This window comes from Neofelis nebulosa, chromosome 4 (assembly GCF_028018385.1).
Source record: "Neofelis nebulosa isolate mNeoNeb1 chromosome 4, mNeoNeb1.pri, whole genome shotgun sequence".
NCBI classification, from domain to species: Eukaryota; Metazoa; Chordata; class Mammalia; order Carnivora; family Felidae; genus Neofelis; species Neofelis nebulosa.
Genome location: NC_080785.1, coordinates 156924897 through 156934958, shown reverse-complemented (window position 1 = coordinate 156934958; position 10062 = coordinate 156924897).

Below are 10062 nucleotides of genomic sequence, written 5' to 3'. Positions count from 1 at the left end.
TCCGGCTTCCAGATGGCTGCCTTCTGGCTGTGTCCCCGCGTGGACGGGGAGGGGGCGTGGGGACACATCCTCTCACGGCCCCTCCTTCGGCAGCACCAACCCCGGGATGGGACCCCACCCCCCTGGCCTCCGCGACCTAACGCTCTCCCGAAGCACCCCCCACCTCCAGACACCATCACGGAGGGGAGTGGGGCTCACGCATAGGAAATGAGGGGGTGTCTCGCAGTAGTTAGGGCTCAGCTGATCGATGACTAGTGTCGTGGTTGGACTGGCCTTTGTGGTTCTGCTTACAAGACGCCCTTCCGCCGGACACCCATCGGGAAACTGAAAAAAAATAAAGGTTTCTCACTTACCAGACCTGGAGATCACCCAGCGCCCCCAGGGTCACATAGTGAGAGGGGCGAGGGGGGGACTGAGACAGAGCTGCTTGTTCACTGGCCGGGCCTCTGCTCTTATTGGGTCCAGGATGGGAGCCCAGGGTTTCCAGGGCCCATTGTTTCTTGGTAAACTTAAAACCTCCCAGTGGGAATTTAAAGCGATGGGAGGGAGCAAAAACAAAACAAAACGAGTGGCCCGAAAGGCCAGTTACCAAAATCAACCAAGACCTCTAAAACAAGGAGCCACAGTCCGGGCAGGCGGCCTCTTTCTCTAGAGGCGTGGCTGGCGAGTAGGTTCATTCCAGCTACCATCTTTGAAGAGGATGCCTGGGCAATCAAAGCGTAAGTCCTGCACTCGCATCACAAGAAGGAAACAAACTGGCCTTACCCCACAGGGGGCACACAATTCCGTCTGGAGCTGGCAGGGCCACAGCAGGCAGGGACACGTCTTGCCTACCAAGGGTTGGTTTGTGGGACCTGACTGCTTCGTGTGGGAGCCACCGAACCGGCGTCTGGTGGTCTTCCTGTGGGATGTTGGGACTTGACAAGGCCGGGCATCGGGAAGGGCAGGTGGACGCCAGGGGAACCTGCGTGGGCGCCCACAGGGACAGGACCCACAAGGGCACCGTGGGTGAGGCCGCGACCAAGGTCAATGCACACCCGGCCGGGGACAGGTGCGGCAGCCACCTGGGGAGCTCCCCAGCGCCTGGGACCTGGGTCTGTGACCCTGTGCCCTCCGTCCGTTTACCAGGAAAGCGGAAGTGCTGGGATCCGAGCGCCCCCCGCCAGGCGTGTCCTTCGCAAAGCCGCACGTGCGCATGCGGGTGAGGGTTACGGCCCTTTGTCTTGCCTTTTCCTGTTGCGGGTAAGGGTGGGCTTCTTCGCTCAGGGCCTGGGGGCGGGCCGCTGTTTATAACACTGCCCCAGGTGTCATTTTGGCCAGACTGCCCTGTGGCAGGTGCTGCCTCCCATTCTCCATTTCGTCTATCACCAGGGAGGGTTTCGGAGGGTTTCGCGTTGGTATTAATTGTTTAATTAGCTGCTTCCACTGTTTTATTATAGGTGTTTCTTCTCACTGATACGTCACAACTCTACTTTTTCAAGAAACGTGAAAAGGTTTTTAATTGTGCTAAAAAACATATAAGATTTACCCTCTTAACCATTAAGCTCTTGTGCGGTGAGTTTGTTCCCCCCCCCCCCCCCCCACATCTTCCCACTTTATGAACAGTTTTTCTGTAAGCATTTTGTTTTCATGGTTTTCAAACCACAATCTTTAAAGGTCTTTCTTTTGTGCTCTGAGAGGCCTTCCTCGCGGCTGGCACAAGTTCTCCCATGGTGTTTTCTCTGTGTTTCTCATGTTAACTTTTATTTTGATCCACCTAGGACTTATTTGGGGATGAAGAGAGATGGAGGGGTTGCCCCAGCCCCGAGGGCCAGCTGATTGTCCCAGGCCTGCGCAGATTTGAAACGCTCCCTCCTCCCTGAATAAGACCCCGTGGGTTTGCGTCTGTTTCTACATCTGCTCTAACCCATCACCAGCTTTTCTGGCCCTCTCCCCGCTATTTTCACTGGTATATAGTTTCTCCTTAATTTTATTTTTCCCCTTCTTAAATTCCCAGCTGTTTTCACATGCTCCTTCCTCTTGGGAGTTCTAGAATCTGCACAGAGGGGGCCCAAACACATGTATGAGAAATGTCACAGGGGCGCCTGGCTGGCTCCTTTGGTAAATAAAGAATGTGACTTTTGATCTTGGGGTTGTGAGTTCTAGCCCCACGCTGGGTGCTGAGATGACTTAAAAAATAAAAATCTTTTAAAAAGAAAGAAGAAAGGGATGAAAGAAAAGAAAAGAAAAGAAAAGAGAAAAAAAAAGAAAGAAAAGAAAGAAATGTTATAAACTTCTGCTTTTGACCACGTCGTAGACTAGATTCTCAAGCCGATCTTCCAAGAAAAACAGTGAAAACTGCCGAGTAAAAAGAGTTAAATCTTGATTAACGCGTCCGTGGGCAAACAGAGGCGAAGGAGCAGTCAGAGGCCAGAATGTCCACAGAGGCGGGAGGCAGCTTCTGCGTTAGGCTGGGTTTGGTCTTTCGTTTTCACGGACCTTCAAGATGGTGGGTCTGTTAAGTCAAGACCTCACAGGGTGAAGTCACAATCAAAATAAGATCTTCCCAGGAATGGAAAGGAAACTCGGTTATCTCCAGCCTGTCTGTTGGGAGGAAGAGGGGGGTAGAATCTAGTCCAATGATGGGTGACCTCGCTTGAGTTTGCAGCTCCAGCAGTATCTGGGTGTCCAGAGGCCTCCAGTAGACAAAGCAGTTTAAAGTCATCCAGGGTGGTGGTGACCCTGAAGGTTTGCTGTTTGAGCCTCCAACCCCAGCCTTCGAGAACTCCTCCAGTCACGGGGCACCTGGGTGGCTCAGTCGGTTAAGCTTCTGACTTCGGCTCAGGTCGTGATCTCGTGGTCCGTGAGTTCGAGCCCCGTGTTTGCTCTGCGGTGGCAGCTCAGAGCCTGGAGCCTGCTTCAGAGTCTGTGTCTCCCTCTCTCTCTGCCCCTCTCCCACTTGTGCTCTGTCTCCGTCTCTCTCTGTCTCTGTCAAAAGTAAACAAACATCCAAAGAACTCCCCTAGTCACGTCCCAGGAACTGCGTATGAACTGGTATCGAAACTCAACCTGTCCACATGGCGGGGGAGCCAGCGGTCCTGAAGGCAGCAGAGACTTGCAGCTCAGCATCGTTAGACCCAGAATTAGTGTGTTTAATCCTGAAGTGTGGAACAGAGGGCAAGACATATGGAGAAGAGCCAAAAATAACTAAGAAATCAGCAAATAATGGAGGTCTCAAACACTGAATGCGGCTAACCATGGATTTGAGCTGTCCGAAGAGAAAACTGATGAGTTAGAAGATGGAGCAGAGTGCGTTTCCCAAATATGGGAAGAAACGGGAGGGTAAGAGAGAAAGAGCAGAGGCAAACTCTGAAGAGGATGAAGGCAGAGAATTTTCCAGAACGAATGCGAGACGTCAATTCACCAGTATTCAGAAAGCCAACTGCGTCCCAAGCAGGGTGTATAAAGAGACACGGCCGATTCAGCGCAGAAAATCCAAGTCAGCAAGAAAAGCGAGCCTGAGGATGGAAAGCCAGCTTCTCAGACCCAGAGCCTGGAACTCAGGACCCAGAGGGGCACCACATGCAAGGCTCTGAGAGAAAGCAGCAGCCCAGAAATGCTCACCCGACAGAAATGGTAGAGAAGTGAAGATCCCCGCTGGAACAAATTCTGAGGGAACTGTTTCAGGCAGAAAGAAAATGAGCCAGGTGGAAGGGCTGACACGCAGGAGGAGACAGCAGAAAAGGTGGGAAATGCCTGAGCTGAGGCGAAGAAACATCACCTTCATTAGCAAGAATTAAAATGTCCAATGTGTACGATTAAAGTCTAAATTAGACAACAACGGCAAAACCTAGCCGATTGGAGTCAGGCTTTAAAATCTTTGTATCTAGCAATTTTTCCGAGCTGAAGGCTTGTAGCAGCCCTGTGTTGAGCAAGTCTGTCGGTGCCGTTTTTCCAACAGCATCTTCCACTTTGTCACATTTTGGTAACGCTTGGTAGTATTTCAAACTCTTGTATTTGTTATGGTGACCTGTGATCAGTGATGATTTAATTAAGGTACGTGCATTTTCTTAGACATAATGCTATTGCACGCTGAATAGACTACAGTACAGCGTAACTATAACTTTTATATGCACTAGGAAACCACAAAATTCGATTGGCTTTATTGGAATATTTGCTTTATTGTGGTCATGGTCTAGAACGCAACCCACAATATCTCTGAGGTATGCCTGTATTGTTTGAGGAGAGTGTGACATATTACCCGGTTGAGTGGAGTAGGAACATTAATGGTTGTGGTAAATAATAAAAGACTAGAACTAGTCTATAACTTCCAAACTAGGAAGGAGCAAAAATTAGAATGAAAAGGAAATAATCCAAAATAATCCTTCCATAGGGAAGGAGGGACAGATAGCCCAAAATAAAATAATGGAAGTGCATAAAATTTACTAGTGATTACAATAAATGTAAATGGTCAAGTTAAAAGACAAAAGATGGTCAGACCGTTAACTTCTTTTTTCTTCAAGTGTATTCATTTATTTTGAAAGAGACAGAGGGAGAGAGAATCCCCAGCAGGCACTGCGCTGTCAGCACAGAGCCGGACCCAGGGCTTGAACTCACGCACTGTGAGACCATGACCTGAGCCAAAATCAAGAGTCAGATGCTTAACTGACTGAGGCACCCAGGTGCCCCAGACTGTTATCTTTTTTTGAATTCAAGTTTTTAAGCCATCCATAAGAAATACCTAAACATTTATGCTTAGATGCTGAAAATTTTAAAGGTAGGGAAAAAAATAAACCTGGCAAATACTAAAGAAAGAAAGCTCACATACATTAGTAAAGTTATATTTTTGTGTATTTTTAGAAATAAGGAATATTGTATCAGAACTTTTAATTCACCAGGAAGATGTCACCATTCTGAACTTTTATGCACCTAACAAGGGAGCCTCAAACTAAAGAACCCCTGGAGGGGATCATAAGTTCACCTTTTTTTTCTTTTTACCCTGTTAGTGGGTTTTCTAACACTGATCTATCCTCACATTCCTAGGAATAACTCCACTTTGTGTTTTTATTTTAATAAACTGGGAAGGGGGCGGGGCCAGGGGCGGGATCTGGGCTTTTGCCCTCAGTCCTTGGTGGATCTTTCCCTACCCTTTGGATTTCTGATGTTGGCTCATCACCCTCACTGAGCCCAGCATTACAGGACTCTTACTGCCTAGAATATCAGGTGGCAAGGCGGGAAAGGAACACGGTGAGTCAGGGCTTCCTACCAGAAAGTGACAATCCCACTTGTCATTTCGTTGATGGAAGTGGGTCACATGACTCTGCCTGATTCTGGGGCTGAGGGGAACACTCCTCCCTGGATGGAGGAGAATCAGAAACAGTGGTGAAAATCAACTGATTACTGACCGGTCCCTCTTGCAAAGACAGAGTTTTGTCTTGGCCAGGGGCTGGCAAACTTTTTCCGTAGAACCAGTTAGTAAATTTTTTCAGTGTTTCAGGCCATACGGTCTCTGCTGTAGCTGAACAGATGGAAATGACTGCATTAAAAACTCCAATGAAACTTCACAAAGAGGGGACGGGGCGCCTGGGTGGCTCAATCGGTTAAGCGTCTGACTTCAACTCGGGTCATGATCTCATGATTGGTGTGTTTGAGCCCTACATCAGGCTCTCTGCGGTCAGCCAGACCCCGCTTTAGATCCTTTGTCCCCCTCTCCCTGTGCCCCTCCCCTGCTCTCTCTCAATAAATTAATAATAAAAATAAATTTTAAAAAACTGCACAAAGAGGCTGTGGACTGGAGTTGGACTCTGGGCTGTGGCTTGCCAGCTCCTGGTCTGGGGCACCTGACTCTTTGGGGCCTGGGGTCTCACCCCTCCATTTCCCTCTTTCTCCCCTCTCTCTCTTTTCTCTGTGTCTATCTTCTTCCTCCCTCTCCCCACAAGCCGTCCTGACAGCTGTCTGGCCCAGCCTCTGCGAGAGTGCGCACTAAAAATATCCCCCGGCAGCAGCCAAAGCACCTGGGGGCCCTGGAGCATGCGCCAGGAGCCGGATGTGCGACCTTGGCCCGGGCACTCTCAGCACAGCCTGCTCGCGGGCAGCCCCTCCCTGCTTCCCTGAGCCTGGGCCACAACTGCCCCCTGATTTCTCCATGTTCCTTCAGCATCCAGGTCAGACCTCCAGGCCTCTGCACCCATGCTGTCCTCTCTGGGAGGCCACCATCCAGCCATTCGTCAGTCAACATACTGGATCCTCACGGGGAACAGCGTCCAGTGGGAGAGTCAGACACGTAGGGCGATACAAGCACCCACGGTGTCAGGGGCGGGGGGGTGGGGGGGGTGGGGGGTGGGGCCAGAGGAGGACCCACGTGCCCCTTGGGGATGAGAGAAACCCTCGGGAGGAAGCGGAGAATTAAACCACTTTAGGGGAAGAGGAAGAGCGCACCTGGCGGAGGGACCACAGAGGCCCAGGCTGGGTCTCTTAAAGGAATCGGTGGGGGGGGGGGGGGGGGGGGGGAACTGGTAGTGTTGAAGCTCCCCAGGGGGAGGCTGCTGCAGGTCAGGGCGGGCCCTACAGCTGCCCGGACAACCCCCCCCCCCCCCCCCCCCCCCCCCCCCCGCCAACACTTGGGGCTTCTGCTTCAAGGGACTGGGGGGAGCAGGATGGGGCTGGGAATCTGGGGCATTTTTCTGGGAAGAAGTGGGCTTTTAGGAGGTGGTTATGAAGGAGGGGATGGCTGCCTCTCCCGGGAACAGCAGTGCAATAAGCTCTCGTCTTCCAAGCCCCACCTGCTAGGACCTCTCCTCCAGGAAGCCCTCCCTGTGCTCCCTCTGGTTCTGTCCTACCCCACTCCAGGCCCTCCTCTGGCTCTTCCCGACCCACTCCCTTTAAATGCCAGGCTGCCACCGGAAGTCACCCTCCTCTGTTTCCTTCTCATCTGTAGTCTGGGTTGCAGCCAGGACGGGACAAGGTGGGCACCCATCTACACACGATATGTGCCTTTACCCTGCATGGCACATAGTAGGTGCTCAGGAAATGTTGATTGCACTGCTGGTGACCTTGGGGACGTTCCTTAACCTCCCTGTGGGCCCCTGCCCCCACCTCTCCCTATCTTAGAAGGAAGAAAATTGGCCTGAATTTCAAGGTGGCCTCAGGGCCTGAGGCCTCCCCCCACCCCCACCCCCAGGGCTTCCTTCCCCAACAGACAGTTCTGCATCCTGTCCTTCCCATCCCCATAGCATCGGTTTTTAGGATCCAAGGTCAGGGCCGGTGAGAGCTTTGGTACCAGTGCACCCGAGCCAAGTCTTGCCTCTGACCTGTCTTCGGAGTGGGACTTCAAAGAGTAGCTTCTTGTCCCGGAGCCTCAGAGCCTCAGTCCTGTAACATAAGAATCACCACCTCCTTTCCCCTGGTCCGGGGGGCGGGGTGTTCAGCATTGGGTCGGAAAGAAGCCTGGGCCAGGGCTTCTGTGTAGGAACTAAGAGCTAAGTCACCAGGTCAGATGTAGAGCTGGGAGGAGAGCACTGCAGGCGAGGGAAGAGCAGGGGCAAAGGCCCTGAGGTGAGACTGGTTTTGTTAGGGCAGCAGTGAACAGGCAGGGAGAAATGAGGACAAGGAGGTGCACAGGGCCCTCCTGCATAGGCCTGGAAGGTTGTGGGGAGGGTGTGGGGGTCTTTACTAAGGGTGCTGACCCCTCAGGAGAGGGCTTGGAGCTGGAAAGGAAGGTGATCCGTCTCTGTCTGGAAACTCCCGCCCAGACCCAGGGGCACATGTAAACATCCTGAAGCCACCGTGCACACACTGGAATGGGGCACTTAAGCAGAGGGTGGGGGCCAGGTTTCTCACTGTCGGCGAGGCATGTTATAGACAGGCAAGGGGAGGAGACTAGAAAGATCCGTCTGCTAATGGATTAGGCGTGGAGACATCTGCATGAATTCATGTGTAACTTAATATAGACATAGTTACATATGGAGGTATTTACAGATCTGTGTATGTACATAGTTAATAGACACATTTTGGATCCTTGCTCCGTCAGCTCTGAGGGCCTAGAAGCAATGACACCCCGGTGGCAGGCCACACACACACCTGCCCAGATCTTGGTTTATATTAATACAGCACCGCGCCCTTTATCTGTGGGGAATACATTCCAAGATCCCCGGTGGATGCCTGAAGCCACAGATAGTCATGAACTGTATATCTATCCTATGTTTTCTCCTCTCCATCCATACCTATGATAGAGTTTAATTTCTAAATTAGGCACATGATAACAATTTACTGCGGTCTGTCTCTCAGATTAGCATCTTGTACTGTACTCGCTCTTTTCGCTCTTCTCGTGGTGATGTGAGACGATAAAATGCCTATGTGAGGAGATGAAGTGAATCGAATGACGCAGGCGTTGTGATGTAGCACCGGGCTACCGTTGACCTTCTGACCATCTGCTTCTGGACTGCGGTTGATCACAAACCACTGACACTGTGCAAAAGGGGAGACTATTTGTACCCTCCAGCAAAAGGCACCAGGGCTGCTCCTTGGAGAAAAGGCCGACGGTCAGAGGGGGGCAGGAAATATACAAGAGGAGCATAAAGTATTTCGTAGGGACAAAGTAAGGAGGTACTAAGAGGGGGAAAGCATGGGTGTCATGGGGGCATGTCAAAGAGCCCTGGGAGCCAACTGAATGAGCTTCCGATGGCCAAAGCTGACACAAATTTGAGCAAGAAAATCAATAAAGTAGTATTGGGTTTTAACCCAAAGTAGGAAGTAAATATCCATGAGTCCATACCGATGTGAATGATTGAAGAAATAAATAAACAGGGAGAAGAGAGGAACTCAAAATAATTTGTGCAGGGGGAAACTTGACTCCCCACCCCTTAGGCGTGGGCTGCACACCCCGACTTCCTTCCACGGGGCACAGCGCCAAAAGAGGGAAGAGAGTAACTTCACAGTGGAGACACTTGAGAGATGCCACTTCCGGCAGGTGAGCAAGGTCAACGTCACAGTCAAGAGTCACGCTCGTGGCATGTTCTGTGGACTTGGTGTGACAAGAAGGGCACTTCACCTCTGTGGTCTTCCCCAGAGCTGTCACCACCTTCCCCCTCCCCCCCAGGCCAACCATGAAAAAACACCAGACAAATCACAGCTCAGGGATTTCCCACAATACACTTGACCCAAACTGGCAAAGACATCAAAAACCAGAAAGCCCAAGGGGCTCCTGGGTGACTCAGTCAGTTAAACCTCCGACTTCAGCTCAGGTCATGATCTCCTAGTTCGTGAGTTCGAGACCCCCATCGAGCTCCCTGCGGCCAGCTCAGAGCCCGCTTCGGATCCTCTGTCCCCCTCTCTCTCTGCCCCTTCCCTGCACGTTCTCTCTCTCTCCAAAATAAATAATAAACATTAAACAACTACAGGGAAGTCCAAGAAACTGTCTGAGCCTAAGGAGACCTGAAGACGAAGTAAAACATGGAGTCCTGGGACAGAGAAAGGATATTAGGGAAAGTGGAGAAAATCTGAATAATATATAGACTTTAGTTATTAGCAATGTCTTGGTATTCAGTTCACAATTGTGACAAATATACCGGATTAATGTAAGGTGTTAATAATCGGGGAAATTGGGCATGGGGTATACAGGAACTCTGTACTATCTTCACCGTAATTCTGGAAATCATAAACTAAAATAAACTGTGTATATTTTATTTTATTTTATTTTATTTTATTTTATTTTATTTTATTTTATTTTAGAGAGAGTGTGAGTGGTGGGGAGCAGAGGGGGAGAGAGAGAGAGGTAATCTTAGGCAGGCTCCATGCTCACCACCCTGGGATCATGACCTGAGCCAACATCAAGAGTCAGGCTGTTTCGAAGGGACACATGCACCCCATGTTTATAGCAGCACTAGCAACCATAGCCAAAGTATGGAAAGAGCCCAAATGTCCGTTGATGGGTGAATGGATAAAGAAGATGTGGCCGAGGGAGTATTACTCGGCAATAAAAAGAATGAACTCTTGGGGTGCCTGGATGGCTCAGTCGGTGGAGCATCCGACTTCGGCTCAGGTCATGATCTCGCAGTTTGTGAGTTTCGGCCCCTCATCGGGCTC